The 16764-nt window shown below is 41.4% G+C and overlaps 1 protein-coding gene across 1 annotated transcript in view; it reads left to right on the top strand.

Annotated features, from left to right (window-relative positions):
• The first annotated feature begins 6359 nt into the window (after positions 1 to 6359).
• Positions 6360 to 16764, top strand: part of CHD9 (chromodomain helicase DNA binding protein 9) — a 95081-nt gene continuing 84676 nt past the window's right edge. The window contains exons 1-3 of the mRNA XM_086758337.1: positions 6360 to 6582; positions 13995 to 14072; positions 15814 to 15899. The gene's annotated coding sequence lies outside the window, so the exon portion shown is untranslated. The remainder of the gene's footprint in view (positions 6583 to 13994; positions 14073 to 15813; positions 15900 to 16764) is intronic.

Here is a 16764-nt window from a genome sequence, read left to right as displayed (position 1 = left end):
CTGTTGCCTGTTTGGTGGCAGTACACTTTTTATGAAGTCAGGAAACGAACAGCATTTTACACCAACATATTGCACTAAAAGGTTACATTTCAGGGATTTACTTCATATGCCACTAACAGTTGATGACACTATGCGTACGAATATGGACATCCACATTACAGAACACAGTATTTCCAGCAGTGCCTAGGAGAACCCAGTACATAGGTCATACCAGCACCAGTTACTATGTTTTCCGACAAGTTTAAGGGGCCACAATACTATCCAATTTTACAGGGTAGCTTTGGACTGCAAAACAGTCCTGAGGCTAGAACCTTATGTAGTTTAGCAGAGTACATGGGCAAGTCCCACCAGCCTATTGATTATTATTAGTAACCCTATTTCTAGTGCAACTGTTCTTGACTGTAATTTTGTTTCTCTTTCAGCAGGGTTCCTTTCCTACTACAGCCCCAGAAAACAGCAGCTGATAAAGTAGCAACTTTCTCTTACATTTTAGGTGGTTTGAATGTACAAAATAAGAGTCTCTAAACTTCCTGTTTAATTAGTCTGAAATGTTTCTCTCTCTAGTATTCATAATCAGATAAAGCTCCACACTGATACTGCTCTCTCTTCCCACTCCTTAACAAACTTCTACCAGAGGCTTTGCATCTTTAACAAGTATCTTGTTTCCCCATAGTAAGTACTTACTACTTTCACACAAGTAAAAGTACCAAAATCCTCAACATGGAGTAGAAGTTTCCACTGATCCTCCACCCATCCTTACAAAGAAAAGCCTGTGGCTGCAACTACTCAAATAACTCTCCCAGTAGTCTTGTCTCACAACACCTAAAACCAGCTCTTTGCATGTTCCACTACTGAAAACAAACAAAAAACAAACCAAACCCAAACAAAAGCAAGCAATAAAGAACACAATTCAGTTCTAACGCTTAGCATCTCACAGACCAGAAGCAGACACCTCCACAAAAGGTTTTTTATTGAAAAACAAGACGTACACCTCTAGTTCAAATTCCTCATGTACTATCCCTCTTCTTTCGCCTCCTAAGAAAGAACTACTTAGTCCTTACTTAAAAATATTCTAGAGTTCTTCCCCAGAGTCAAGAAGCAGTTTCCAACTCCAGCTACCTTTAAAGCCAACCCAGAGTCAATAAACACAGTTAGTCCTACAGTAAGTAAATTTCAGTAGAAAGTATTTAACAGCATAAAGCTTCAAAAAGAATACTACACTCACTCTAAGCTCTACATTAAAAAAAATCAATAGCACATCCACTCAGTCTCCACAGATGAAAAAAAAAAAAAAAAAAACACACAAGAGAGAGTTGAAGGTAAAAACAAGAAACATACATTTTCAAAAAGCTACTGCATTCACTTTCAGTATCTTAGTAGCACAACTCAAAATACTCACCTTAATACCACATCACTTAAGCTACTTCCAGGCTTCCTCAGTACTTCAGAAACAACATATTGCTACCTTAATAAACCCTCTTACCTGCTTTTCCCACAGCTATCACTATCTTCATTCTTTCTTGAATACTCCTCTCCATTCAACCACTCCACAGAAAAACACAAGGTTCCAGTGTTGTCTTATTTAGATCAAAGAGAATCAGGTGACCTTCAGTCCTGTGCTCCACCTGATCACCAAAACCTCCAACTCTGGCCTTAAAGGGCTACTTTCTTCCTAGCACAAGTGCCCAGAAGAGGTCCTGTATCACCTTTCTTCTTTGAATGTGACCTTTACAGACTACAATTTAAACACCAATTCATAACTCTGCTAAGTCTCAGCACCCAGATTCACAAAATGGCCTCAGCCTATCAAGATACGAACTTGTGTTCTCTCAAAAGACAAGGCAGCAAACCTGAAACTGATTACTGCCAGCAATCCCCTAAAAAATACACTTTTGAAATTCCTTAATGAAAACATGACTTAGTAAACAAATACTTTTTCAGTAAGCTCAGATCTAAAATGTTCTTCTTTCATGATTTCATGACAGACTTCATTTTAGTACTAATCATTATGGTTTTATCAATTAACAGTGTACTTGTGGCTATCATTGTGGCAAGCAGACAATCAAAATACAGGTGTAAGTGTTTGAGGAAACAGCAGTGGTACCAGTTTTAGAAACCACCATTTTGACACCCTAACTGCAGGTTTACTCAATTTACATCAGTAGTTTTCAGCTGACAGGTAAACTTTTAGGACATATCACCCTGAGAGTAAAACATTCTAGCTAAGAAGAGATTTCTGTCTTAAAAAGTAGATTACATGCAAACTTAATTAGAATCAGATTTTTATTTGTAGTTAACACAATGTGAAAGTTTTATATTCAGAATTCCAGCTTCTCTTTCCGATCCATACCCTTGGACGCAATTGTTCCCACACGCAGAGTCAAAATAATAAAATTTTGTCCTGATCTAAAAAGGTTTATAACCATACCCTGCTTTACATCTGCCTCTGCAAGATCATGAGAGAAACCATCTGCTTCCACGTACTTACTTTGCATCTGCAGTGTTTCACATCTGCAGGTGTGCAGCATAGCTCCTCCTTGCAGGATTTGCAGTTAATATTCCAGATAAAAAAAACCTACAAACTGCCAGCCAACAGCACAATAAAACCAAGCAGAGCTCCCCAATTTGAACTGTATGGGAACCTACGATCTTGAATACATTCAGAAGGAAAATGACATGAGCTTACTCTCACCCTGCACGCTTGCTAATGGCTCCAAAAGTCATCCAGAGAAAGTGTTTTGTTCCCTATCCATGCTGCAGGTTGCAGAGACAATGCAACAAGCAGCCAAAACACCTCAGCAAGGGCTCATTTTGCATGGCACTGCAAGTCTTCACCTGCATCACAGATTGCTACCAGGCTTTTTGAGCGTCTACAAAGACCTAAGAAGAGCTGCTCTAATAGCAGCAATCTGTGCAGACAGCTGCTCTTTGCTTTTCCCAAGTCACACAGAGTGGCTACAGAGAAGGATCAAAGCAGTCACTGTGGCAACAGTGGAATCTCAGCAGCTGATGCAGTTGCATGTGAACTTCATTCCAGCCCCGACCTCAATACCCCTGCAGCAACTTCCATGGATAATCAAAGTTCAGGAAACCAGGCAAGTGCAGCAACCAATTTCCTCTGTTTTTTCTTCTTGGGAAATTTTATCCCTGCTCGCAGGAGGACAAAGGATGAGTGCCCTTGTTTTGAGGACACAGGTCTTCCCCCTCTATAGACTACGTGTTACAAGGCACACACGTGGTAAATTCTAAGGCAGAATAAATTGCTATAGCTCTGTGGGAGTCAAGATCATTAAAAAATGCATGTGTCCTAACTCTGTTGTACACGGGACATCTGAAGAAAAAATATCTCTGGAAAATAAAGGAGGGGAGAGACAAAGTATTCTTCCACTTTTACCAAACCAAGTATTTTAGAAGAATCATCTGTATGCTATGCTGGATCAAGGCAATATAGTGATGCTGAGAAAACAAAGATCTCATAAAAATGTACAAAATTACGATTATTTGAAATAATAGTAGGATTTCAGGGTGATGATATGAAGTGGCAGAAGTTTAAACCCACTAAAATTACAACTTTGAAACAATAGTAGGATTTTGGGGTGGTGAGGTAAAGTGGCAGAAGTTTTGATGGAAAGAAAATTTAACACTGCACAAAAACAATCTCCAAAACTGAAGAGATATTGACAAGTTTAAGAAAATGAAGGCCAAGCCAAAAATCAACATTTAATTCTGTACATTTAAGCAACCTGGGGTTTTTTTCCTAAATTCTAAGAGGATTGATCCAGACATAAGGTGTTCATGATAGCTTCAATGTCCTTTTGAGCAACAGAATAAGCAGTCGCATGATCCTATTTTCAGTCATTCACGTGATTTATCATTCTAAGCCTGTGCTCTCAACTTATGACATTACCATTCACACTATCTACAGCTGAGAGCCCTTCACAATGTCACATTACTGTTGATAGCTTTATTAAGGAAGTACTACAATTGGCTGGCTAATAGTAATAAACGGGTGAAGGCTGCCTTTTCTCTATAAAAGTACTTGCTTTTTTCTCTATGGAGGTTAAAGAAGCAGACATGTATTTTTTCTTTTAGAAACCATTAGGATGAAAAAAAAATCATCAGTATGTCCATTTTTTTTGAAGTTGTGAATGAGAGAAAGTGCAATTAAAAAGAAGGAAAATCTATAGGGCTGAATAAAAGAAGGTTAGTACAGAAACTTCAGCATAGCTGTTAACAGTAGTCTTTCTGAAGAGTCCGAGAGCAAGTCTATAGAGTTTTAGCTGTGAAGGAATTGAGAGGTAGGGAGAAAGATAAAGGTGCTATAAAGCTAGAACATATAAGTAGCTTGCTTAGTCTTCTGGACTAATGCTAAGTAAGAACCTACCTTATGCTTGAGCTATTTAGAAACTCTGAAATCAATTAATGTATTACAACATATAATTAAGCATGTAAGATACACAAGAAGCCTGATACTGGGTATGATGACAAACTCTTATCTTAAATGGTATCCTAAATAGAAAAACAAGAGGTTGGAGAGACCTGGAAGCATATCCCTGCTTCCATACTTGCAAACTAGAAAGGGAAGTCAGGGTGAGATTTCTCACTACCTCTGTGCATACAGTCCTCCCAGACAGAATATCCCACTGTAGATAACTCTGATTGGGAATTCCCTTGTATTCCTGGAATTCTTAATTTAGTCCTTAGGTCAACTCAGCAAGAGTTATGTAACTGCTCACCTAAAGAGCTTTTTCTATTTATACACCAGAAGAGCAAGCAAGCCCCTTCAGTGAGTCTCCTTCCAGCCACACTAGAAGCTCGCTCCTCCAGGTTTTTGCTCTGCCCTCCTGCTACAGGGAAATGGGTCCTCTTATAACTTTGTTGCTTAAGACTCTTTGGAAGTTACTTCAGATAATGTGCATGTAAACTGTTTTGTTAACTGCCACTTTTAGATTTTGATCTTGAAAACCATTCTTGGCATTTTACGCATTTCAATTTTTACAACTGAAAAAAAATGTTACTTAAAAGCAAAGGAAAAGGCTTACAGGCAACTTTGTAGGAATAGAGGTGCCCTGTTAGCATACTGAAGGATCCCTTTGAAAATGGCTTGATACCGTGTGCCTGAGGTTACGCTCGCCCTGCCTGGTGTCCACCTTCGTTTACCTTTGAAAGGCGGGAACTCTCCTTGCTCTCCTTGCTAGTACTTGGCCTTCAAGGCAAAATCTGGTGATGCCATCAATAGGTCAAATTAACCGAAATCCTGGCCACGTAGGCTCCCCCTAGAGAGAGGGAGAGAGTCTTAGCTAACTAACAAGCTGGATCTCGGGTGCGGGTGTTAAACGAAGCGCCAGTATTTTAACAAAGTGCACGAAGGCCCGGGCGCGGCGTGAGCCCTCCTCCCCCGGGGTGAGGCCGCGGCGGGAACGCCGGGTTCTGCCCCAGGGCACTGGGCCGCCCGCCGCGCTCGTCAGGAGGAAACCGCCGACAGCGACTGCGTCAGCGCCGGGCGGAAACGCGCCGGAGCGCCAAGATTTCCCTTTCCCAGGGAAAATCCCCGCTCCCCCCCTCGCCTCCAGCGGCTGGCACCACGGGCAGGCGCCGCTCCAGCCGGGGCCGCGGCTGCCTCTCCTCAGCGCGGCCTAGCCCAGCGTGGCGGGCCCGGCCTCTGCCCGAGCCTCCAGAGTAAACGCGCCCGGGATTGGCTTCTGCCGGCGAAGGGGGCCATATTGGATCAGCTCGCCCCGCACACCATCTTCTCGGCTCCGCGGCGGCTCCCCCTCCGCCTCCCCTCCCTGCTCAGGGCTGCGCCCTCCCGCGGGGGCTGCGGCGCGAGGTGAAGGCGCCTCGGGAAGGAAATTCGCACGCTCCCGTTTCCCCTCTCCGCCTCCCGCGCACACTCCGCCCTCCCGCGCACACCCCTTCCCCTGCTCGCGTCCTCACGCCGCCCTCCTCTTCCTCCGGCCCCGCACGGCCGCCCCCCCCCCTCCCCGAGGCGCCGTGTCAGCGCGGCAGCGGCGGCGGCCCCCCGCGCCGGGCGGCCAATCAGCGCGGGGGTGACAAATATGCAAATGCGCCCCCCAGCGCGTCCCCGCGGGTTCGCCGAGGCCGGTGGGGTCGCGGCGCCGAGCGAGTGAAACTTCGCCCACGGCTCGCGGGCGCCCCTCCCGCCCTGCCTGCGCGGTTGGGGCGGCGGGGGGAAGGAGGAGGAGGAGGAGGAGGAGGAGGGGAGCCAGTCACGCCGCGCCGCCCTCGCCCCGCGCCGCCGCCCGCCTCTCCCGGCCTGCGCCAGCCACCCGGTAAGTGCCGCCCTCGGCCAGCGGCTCCCTGGGGGGAATCCCCGGCGGGGGAGGGGAAGCCGCCGCTCCTGCCGCCGCCGCCGCCTCTGAGCCGCCGCGTCTGCCCGAGGCCGCCCCGGCGGGGAGCTGTCAGGCGTGGGGCATCTCCTCCCCCCGCGCGTGTGCCTCCTGCCGGGCAGCGGCGGCGGCTCCAGGCGCTGCCGCCGCCGCGTAATGGCGAACCCGGCGGTGAGTACGTGCGAAGGGACGGGCTGCTCCCTTGCCACCTCCGGAGCAGGCCGCGCTCCAGGTACCGGAGTCGCCGACCGGCCTCGTCTCCCCGTCAGCCCCTTCCCGCCCCTCCTCCCGGCCGGGGGACGGCGCGGCGCGGCCTGCTCGCCGCCCGGGCTTCTCTCGACCTGCTTCCGCCCCTTCGCCGACCCCCGGCGGGCGCAGGGCCGCTCGCCGCTCCCTCGCACCTCTCCGGCAGAGGTGGGAGGAGGAATTGGGGGCGGCGGGGGTGGAGCAGGGCAGGATGGAGGCGGCGGGGGCGTCCGGGGATGCGGTCTCCACCGCCTCCGGGCCTCCCTGCCCCGTAGCGGGGCTGAGGCGGCGGCGCGGGGCCCGCGGGTGGGGGCCAAAGTTTGAAGGGGAGACATCGGGCCTTCCCTGGGTAGCGGGGTGGGGGAGAGGCTGGGGGTCCTGTCCCTGGCCTCCTTCAGGTAAAGAAGATGGCACGGCGAAGGGAAGAGAGCCAGTCTCCTTCTGGGGGAAGTGGGAGGAAGAGGATGCATGGCCCTCTCTTCCCTCAGCGAGACGGTGGCAGTGGGAGGACAGGGTTGGGTGGAGGAAGGTAGGGCAAGAACATCCCCAGCCACCTTCTGTCGTTTAGGAAAGGGGCTGCGTGACAGGGAAGGGATGTGGCACCCTCCCAGGTGGGAAAGTGGGAACGTTAGACCTGGTTTCTCCCTATGCAAGGTGGGCAGAGGGAGGAATTAAAATTTTTTTTTCAGGGCGAGTGAAGCAGTATGAAAAAGAGGAGCTGAGTTTGGCAGCCCGCTAGCTTGGATCCACGACAGCAGAAAACGTGGGAGCTGGGGAGAGGAATATGGAAAGAGAGGGTTTGCATTGGGTGAGGTGTGTCTGGGAGAGACGGAGATGGGCGTGCAGCCTGCTGTCCTTCTGGGCTGGGAGATTTCTGGGGTGAGGAGAACCGGTGGCTCGTGGCTGCAGGTTCCCGCTGCATGGGTGGAGGCTTAAAAAGGAACTTGGCTGTGAAAGTGTAAGGTTGGAGTTTATGAACTGGCATTTTCTAGGTAGAGGCTGCAAGCTGGCTTCCTTCAGACATGACAAGGAGAGGGCTTTGAGGCTGGCTCGGTACTGTATGTGTGTAGCACTGGATGGATAGGTGGCATGCATCTTTAGTGAACTAGAGAAATTATGCTATTTCCTAGCGAGGCTTAAATCAACAAAACAGTAAAACCTCTTCGTTCCCTCTTCACACACAAATTTTTGGGAACAGGGATAAAAACTGGGTGAAGAGAGTCTAGAATTCTCTCGTTTGGCTGTACAACTGTGACATCAAGGTTGATGCATACACTTTCAGTTTGTAAGAAATGGTTTGCACTCCTCACTGTCCTTGTACCGTAAGTGCCTTGACTCTTTAGCAACTAAAAACTTCCTTTGGTTCTTGAAAGTTGCTTTAACTTTTTCGGTGTGAGAAAATACAGCTCAGTCTCTTTCCCTTACGTAGAATTGATCTGAACCCTTTAGTGTTATTATGCTTGCTCATGGGGAACAAAATAACAATCTGTGTAAAGGGATAAGGTTTCTGGTTCTCCTCTTGTGTCTTTTTTGAGACTTTGTAAGAAATAGCTGTAAAAAGTAATCCCCCTCTCTCTGGAAAACTAGGCCCATCAGTCCTAAGAGCTCTCTGCATAGGTTCTTAAACCTGTGTCACTTGACACCATCAAGTTCCCATTCGACAGGTGTGAGATTAAATAATTAGTTCACCTTGTTTTACATGTAATCATTTGTATGTGAATATAAATATGTGTAGCATTCAAGGCAGAATGTTAACACTCAGTTATCTGTCAGCAATATCTGGATTTTTAGCCTGGCTCTGAGTTTTAATTTATTGGTGCATTGATTGACTTTTTGCTAGTTTCTTTTGCAAGGTAAATATTTTAAAATTAATAATTTTTCCTGTCTTATACTTTGTTAACTGTTAAGGAATGAGGAGCAGTTAGTATGTTTTGGTTTTACGTACTCGCAGAGTCTCTACACACCCCCAACCCCTCACATCCCCAACTAATGATGACTTTTTCATTGTTCCTGCATCTGGCAGATAAGGCTTCCAGAATGCTATGGACTTCAGCGCCCAGTTTTTGTAAATGAAAGAGCAAAAATTAATACACATGTTCTTGAAAGTTAACCAATTCAGAGACCATGTGCCAGGCCTTATGTATAAATCAAGGGCACACAGAGAAGTTTGTGGGAAGTAAGGTGGGATGTGAACTTCAGATATCAACAACTCTGTGGTTATTGCCCGTTGTGAACTCTCTAACCTTAAAGTAAATGTGAATTAGCTTTCTATTCCCCCCTGTCCCCCCATTGGTGGGTAAGCAACATGAATTTACTTTGCATTTCTAAGACGATAAGGGCAGGCACATAGGTACTTAGAATGCGGCTGTGCTGGTTTACTTTGTGCTAACTTGTTTGTGTTTAACCAAGGAGTTCAGTTTATAAAAATTTATGCTGCTCCCCAGGATGAAGATGTATTAACTTATTTCTCTCTGAGTAAAGCTGTCATTTTTACTGCAAAAAGAACTGAAATTTTAAGTCTTTACAGTTTTCCAAGGATTTTGAGGAATCTCAGCATCTACTAATTTCACATGAGCTGCTGGTGCTAAATGCTCCTGAAGATTAGTCCAAGAATTCAGTCATGGAGAATGTTGATGAAAGCACGGTGTGGCTTTTAAAAAGTATTTTTAGTGTTGTTATCTAAAAGATGTATAGCATGAACCACTACCAAGAGGCTACAGAGGCCCTAAAACAGGCATTGTTCATTCGTTTCCTTTTGTGAGAGAGACAAGTTAGTGATGCAGGCAGACGGAAACAAAAAGATTGACATGCTGCTTCAAAATGGACTTGTTTGTGCAACCCATAAAGTAAATAGATGCACTTTTTTCATACTTTATAGGGCTAGTTGCAAGATTTTTTGCGTGTGTCTATATGTTACAATTTTATGATGCAAGTTTTCCCTATAATTGGAGTGTATGTATCCTTCAAACACTTCAAAAGTATTGGTAAGCTGGACAAGTATATATTTTATGGGTCTGGATTCCTCAGAGTGCGAGTGTTTTCTTTGGTATTACTCTTGTAGAAATAAGCGTCCAGACACTGCATCATTGTCTGTCTTTGGTACCTTTCATGCCGTTTAGGATGAGGGTAAGTTGGATCTGATGGGAGGCGTATGGCAGGATCCTATTCATCACTGGATTGCAGTATTCTATTTCTTTTCACTGCTATATATGAACTAAATTCTCAGTAATGTTTGGTACTTATAGTCATAAATCATCCAGATGAAATATTTTTCTCTGTTTGACTGAAATCTTGTAACCCTTAGCACTCAGTTTCTTCTGTAACCGAACTAGTTTTGTGGATACTTTCTCTTCTTCCACTGACCTGTCTAGATTTGTCCTTTTAGTGATCTTGCTTCTGTCAAACTATGGAGCTGTGAGCTTATTGAACGCTTTGAAATCTCACACTTACTCAAGCTCACATAGCATACTCTCATTCTATTTTCTAGTGCTCTTCCTGTAGTATAGAAACAGTGCTTCAGGAATGCTGAGTATCTGCGTACACATCAATGGGTGATGGGGGAACCATCTGGTTTAGTCGAACATTCAAGAATTGATAGCTAGTGTTATTGGAAATATTTTAGAATGTTAGTGAATTATTCTCTTTCCCCTTCAGCAGAAGAAACTGGGGTGCTAAGAAGTAATTCTTTTGCTGATACAACAACCACTGGAAAGAGGTTGCAGCTTTTGCTTAGCAGAGTTCTTGTATTTTATCCATCTGGTCAATTCATAAATGTGAGAGAGAGCTGACCAAAAATCAAACAGGCTGAACATGCAACTTCCTTATTTACAATAGTGCAGGGAGGAGATATTTGTTTCAAGCAGTATTTTTTTTCTAAAATACTACATGAAAAAAAGTATGATGTGTTTTACAGTGACCGTGGGTTTGAATAATTGCAGTGTTGAAAACTTGCAGGAGACCAACTCTAAATCAGACACTTCTTAACAACGTGGTTAGTGAAACTATAGCTTGCCTTCAGAAACATTATTGTCTTAGTAATACTTTAAAAGCATATATATATAGTAGTATTCAGATGGATACGCAGCTGCCTCTTAGAATGAGCTTTAGTGGTCAAGTAAAAGGCTACTTTTGGCAGCACCTTGGAACCAAGTTCCCCTTTCAGCACTGCCTTTACATGATGTTCACTTACTAAGCTGCAAGAAACAAGTTATAAGGGAGGAAGCATTTCTGTAAAACCCGGAATTTAGCAGAAATATATTGGTATGATATGGCATCTGTCAGTGAGCAAATGTGTTGAGGTCTTCAACTTCATTCGTACAGATAACCGAAGAGATAGCAAATATTAATGTCTTTAGGCTGCCAGTGTACGTGCATCCTTCTTTAAGATACATGGGGTTTTTTTTAATCTTAAATCAACAGTTAAAACTTGCAGGAAGATGGAAAAATGTTCCCATGCTTTTTCTGAAGACAAATAGTAATTTTGAATTTGTTCTTTACCTGAGTCACATTAGAAAATGTCGTAACTCTGGTTACCAAATTATTTCTGCCTGCAATGCATTCTTGGGCACTTTTCCTTGTGTTGCATGAGCGGTGTTAAAAGGTTGGTTCACTCTTTTATTCCTGTAAAATTCAAGAATGCCTCCAAAATTTCTTCTGCAAATGATTTTTCAAGAGTAAATTATTTTATTACATTTGTTACTTAGCATGCTAACGAAGAAAGTTTTAAGCTTCAGAATGATTATGTCTGCATAACGGTATGAATTTCTACCAGTGTCATATTCCATAAGTTAGAGGAAATCTGAAAATTGAATAGGATATATTTTTGTTTTCAGTTACCCTGTAGTAAAGCCATTGCAGTTAGGGCTTCCACAACATTAAAAACAGTGTTGGATAAGACAGTGGGCCTGATTCCATGTAATAGGATGTTGCTGGTTTCAGCATGTAGTTTTTGAAAGTAATTTTTGCTGATTTGCAGAAGCTAAACTAGAATTTAGCTCCAGAGTCAGATTTTTAGATAAGTTTTTAAGAATTTATTCATAGGTACCCTTGAGAGACAGATGAGTCTTGTCCCGTTTAACTGGGAACTTTTTCAAAAGTCCACTTTGTCAGACTCTTGTGGCAGAGTGTTGCTGGAGTTATAGTAGGAGTCGTCTGGAGTCTCTCTCTATTGCAGGTGGGTTCAGGAACACGTCCTGAGTGTGCCAGAAACCAAGTAACAATGAAAAATGTTGTTTTGCTTAAGTTATTATCAGTTGAAATTGATTTCCTAATTTAAGAAGAGTATGTTTAACAAATCACAGAGTGTCTTGCTTAACATGCTTGGGAGAAACTTTTTGAGAAACTTTTACATCAAATCTGTTTAGAAATAGGGTGTTTTTTTTTTTTTTAAATAAATAAATAATTGTATGCAGCCTCTCTCTGAAAGCTATAGACTTCTATTACAGGTGAAACTCCTTACGCCAGCTAACATAGTATGGGGTGGGAGGTCTGGACCTCTTCTGTTCAGTAGAGTGCTATCACGGTATCCTCATCTGATGGTGCCGAGACTTGAAATCATGCTCCTTTTTTCACTGATAAGACTTCTATCAGTCAGTGTCAAGTTTGTACTCCTAGATCCTGATCCGTGGGCATCTATAGAACAGACATGATCCTTTGCATTGTTCTAGTTGGTACTTCCAGGTTATAAACTCGAAGGAGTTCACAAAGATGCTTATCAGGCTAGAACATGAGAGTTATTGGAAGTTAGTGTATTATCAGATTGTAAATTGAAAGAGGGCTATGCTGTGAAGTCTTTTGTCTCTGATGTTTTGTAATGAAATCTTGGTTTAGGCCACATGTGAAAATGAGAAGGCTTTTTTCTGGCTTTCAATGCAAATGTTTCTCTACATCTTAAAATGGCAATGCTGTTCCTCAGGAAAGATAGCAGAATTCAGAAACATATTTTGTAGGTCTGATTTAAGGTGCAATGCTGAAATTTATGTCAAAGCGTTAGAAAGCCTATAATGCTTACAATCAAATCTCAATAGCACCAAAATGATTTTCTTTTTAAACTTAGAAGGAAGTTTGTGTAACTGCCTTTCTAGTGACCAGAAGTAAACTGTAAATTACAAGTAGTTGCACTGAATAAGTTACTCTAACTCATTTGACAACTAAAGAGGGTAAAAAGAGGCATTCATAGTCTGTACAGATATGCTAATATTTGTGGGCAGATCTCTTAAAAAAAAAAGTTGATTTTAGCACCTGAAGAAAGAACAAGGGGAAATTTTTTAATCTGTATTACAAAAATAAGCAGGAACTCAGTGAAGTCCTGAAATTTCTGAAGGTCTTCACCTATACACTGTGGAGAAGCAAAATGGCAATAATGTTTAAAGAGCAGAATTAGTTACTTGTGTATGTATATGGTTTGTTTAAACTAACAAGAGGAAGGGTTAAAACTAAGTTGGGAGGCTGCACACTGAAGCAGCTGATGCACATGCACATGTTTTGTTCTGCAGGCTGTGCTTTGAGGGCAATAACCTTTGGCAGAGAGGTGAGGAGGGTAGTTGAAAGAAGAACTTCTTAAAGTGGTGCTGATAAACTTTCTAAAAGTATTTGCAAAGACTGAAGACATAAAAGCACATAAGGGTTTTGTACAAAACTAAGTTGTCTTATTAGATTTACGTGATGTTTTAAAAAATAGAAACTGGGGCAAAGTGGTTATTCTAATCTAAATGAATAGTTTATTTCTTGTTAAACTAGCATGTGTAAAAGTATGCGTTTTTAGGGTCCAAAATCAGTAAGACTACTATTGTTCAAAATATTTTATTAGTAATAGTAATGCTTTAGGATTCCATCAGGAACATAAGGAAATCCATGCGCACTTAGGAACATGTGTGTTTTTCTTTCTGTATTATCAAGAAACTCTATTAGTTGGGCTGTGGAAGATAATTTAAAAAAAACTTTCTAAGCTTGATGTGCATCTAGGCATGCTTATAACAAATTTAGTTCTGGTTCTATTTAAGAAAGTATGAGGCTGGTCCTATGTCAGTGAATTTTCCCAATTCAAGATTTAAAAGCAGGCATTAAGACTCTCTTCCAAAGAAGGAGACTTCACAGAACATTTTTTTACCATATCTCATTTAACAGATGTATATGCATATATATTTTTATATATATGTAATTAAAAGTTCATATGCATTATAGCTTCCTTGAAAATCTGTGGAGATAGATCCCATTTTGCTTCTTAAGAAAGCTTTAAGTTCCTTTTGTGTATATTTCTCTTTGGCACTTAGTATTATCATCACCGATTCTTCTGCTGTCTGAAGTATTTCTTGTATTTTACATTTAGAATGTATTGTAGATCTGATAATGTATATTTAGTTGTTTTGTTGTTTTTTTTTTTTCTTCTTTTCAACATAGGATTTTTCAGACTTCTAAGTACTCCACAATTGTCTCCATATTAGAAGCTGTTCAAGCAAGTGGACACTGTCCTAAAGAGTAAGAAACATAATTTTTTGTCTTTCTTTTGAGGATTCACAAACAACCCAGTTGAGGAGGAATCCAAACCAGCTATGTTTTGTTTAGCCAAGAACTTAAGATAGTGCTTGTGTTATATGGTAGTCACAGGTGAATTGGGTTTCTTTGTTTTACTGTTGAACTCGTACAGGTAGGAGAAATTACTTGATTGCAAGTTTGCCTTTTTTTTTTTCCCAATTAGAAATCAATTTTTGAATGTCTCTATTCAGTTAATTTATATTTTGTGAAACCTTTATACTGTAACTTTGTTTAGTCAACAAAGAACTCTTAAATAAACAGAATTTTAGGAATTTAAAAAATATATTGAAATACTGCATAAACTTTGTGTTAAATAATTTCAAACTTTATTCTGCTTTCTGTGTGCGAAGAAGACTTTTGCATGATGGGAGTTCCAGTAGAGAAAAAGAGAACAACTAAAGGAAGTTTTCTGGCTGTTCTGGTGCAAAATTCATATTATTTCACATAGATAGCAAACAAAGATGCAAGTATTTTAGCAACTTCCACCTCAGTATGTGTTTGGGCACAAGCTTATTGTTTTTGAATTTTAGAAAAAAAAATCTGCACGTTATTGAAGTGTCCCTATTATATACAGCAGAGACATTTTAGTTTGGGAACACTGGAATAGGTCTTGAAGTTACTGAATAATAAAAGGAGGATAAATGTAATAATTTATGTACCAAATTAATACCAAATACAGTTTTTTACTGGAACACTGCAGGCTTTTGATAGCTGTTGTAACCAATTTGTTATATTTGACATGTTACAACATTGTCTCGACAATATGGAGAGAAGAAATAATCGTTTGTGTTAAAATCTGCTGCTTAATGCAGTGATATATGCTATCTTATCTTTTAATAAAGATTGAAGGTTGAACTGCATTAATATTCTTGCAAAGGTGTTTAAGAGTTTGTTACCAAGAAATTATATTTAGGGAGAAGGAAATCTGTGTTTATTGAAATTGGAGGATGCTCTGTGCCTTGGAGAGAATAATCCATGTTTTTGAAAGGGTAGCTTTGTTAAGGGAAAAACACACTGGTATAGCAAGTAAGCTTATATACTATTTTTTTGTCTCTCTTTTAATGTTGAGGGTGTTTTTGTTTGCTTTGAGGCTTTTACACGCAGATCCTGGAAGCATTTACTTTCACCCCATGCACATCTGTGTGATGTTTTGAAGCCTCTTCCAGATTTAAAGAGAACTTCTTGAAGTTGAGCCCCTCTACCTATTGTCAAGGCAAGGAGTAGGATAAAACTGTCATGCAAGTATGCTCCCCTAGAAAGGCAGTGTCAACTCCTGGCAAGTACATCTGTTAGTATGTAATAGCATACTGCTGTTTAAACATAATATGTGCAGGACTCTTTGCATTGACAGGTTTAAAACCTAACCTTTTTTTTTTTTTTTTTTTTTTTTGGTCCTTATATTGTATCTTAAAGTTGCCCTGAAACATTTAGCTTTCTGGCACAGACTCGACTCTTCAACCTTAGAAATTTGTAGGCTTGGGTTGTTTTTCAGTGGTCCTACAAAATGGACACCTTACTTGCCTCTTCATCAGACATTGATAAAATCATGGCTACTAGTGATTGTATATTAATTCTGGCATTCTTGTTCTTATGTTATCAAATTTTTCAGTTTAAAGTATTGAATTTGAATGCATACTCGTGAAGTTGGTTATTGTGTGACTTGTTTACTGTGTTTCATTTTCAGGTCTCTAAAGATGAAGTGTCCATCTGAATTTAAGGCACATCTCTGAGCTTAATTCCTCGTTAAAGAGATGTGTTCTATATTCATGGGTAAGGATATATTTTAACCTTGACTTGGGCCCTTTTCTTAAATATCTTGTGATGTATTTTTAATTTTGAAGATTTCAGCAACTTACTTTTGTCTTACAGGTTAATTGGGTACTTTTATAGTATGGGGTTCTTTAGGTGTCCATGCTAGCTCTTAATTTTGACCCAAGCTAATGATTAAACTTAGGAATTTGTATTTTTAAGTATCAATGCTCTAACTAAGTCACTCTTAACTCTTAGTATTACAGACAGAGAAACAGCATGGTAGTGTATAGGTTAATGATTTAAAAATTGGCCTGTGATTGGAGATTCCTTTTTTGGTCAATACAACAGTTCTACAGGCTTTACTTGTGCATCTCGCCATACATCTTTTGAATTTGGATTTTTAGGAAGAAAGAAACTCAATTCTGGGAAGCAACAAAAGGAAAGGATCTGAATTTTGTGCATTTAAAAAACCGACAACACTTATTTTCAATAATACAAACCATATTTCACCTGAAAAAACTCTGTGGCATTATGCACCTCTACTTCAAAATGGTAGAAACAAAACAACCACCAAAATCTCACTAGAAAATACAATTTTTTTCTAAATGCTACTAGTATTTCTAATTTTTAAGGTCTCTAAATAAAACGCTAAGATTACTTCATACTTTACATAACTTGTTATAATGTGTTGTCTCCAGATATTAAGCAATGCTTGCTGAAATATCATTTTGAGGCTTTATAAATTTACGTTGAGTTAAAAAATGATGTTGAAATGGATCTCTTGAAGAAGTATAGTGAGTGGCCTGAACATATGCTGTGGGACATCATACTGTTTTATACAGAGTTATGAGATACACTTTCTGTTGGGTGGGGTTTTGCTCTG

This window comes from Chlamydotis macqueenii, chromosome 13 (assembly GCF_036417535.1).
Source record: "Chlamydotis macqueenii isolate bChlMac1 chromosome 13, bChlMac1.mat, whole genome shotgun sequence".
Classification (NCBI taxonomy): Eukaryota; Metazoa; Chordata; class Aves; order Otidiformes; family Otididae; genus Chlamydotis; species Chlamydotis macqueenii.
Note: the sequence above shows the minus strand (reverse complement) of the source record. Positions and strands in the feature narration are given on the sequence as shown.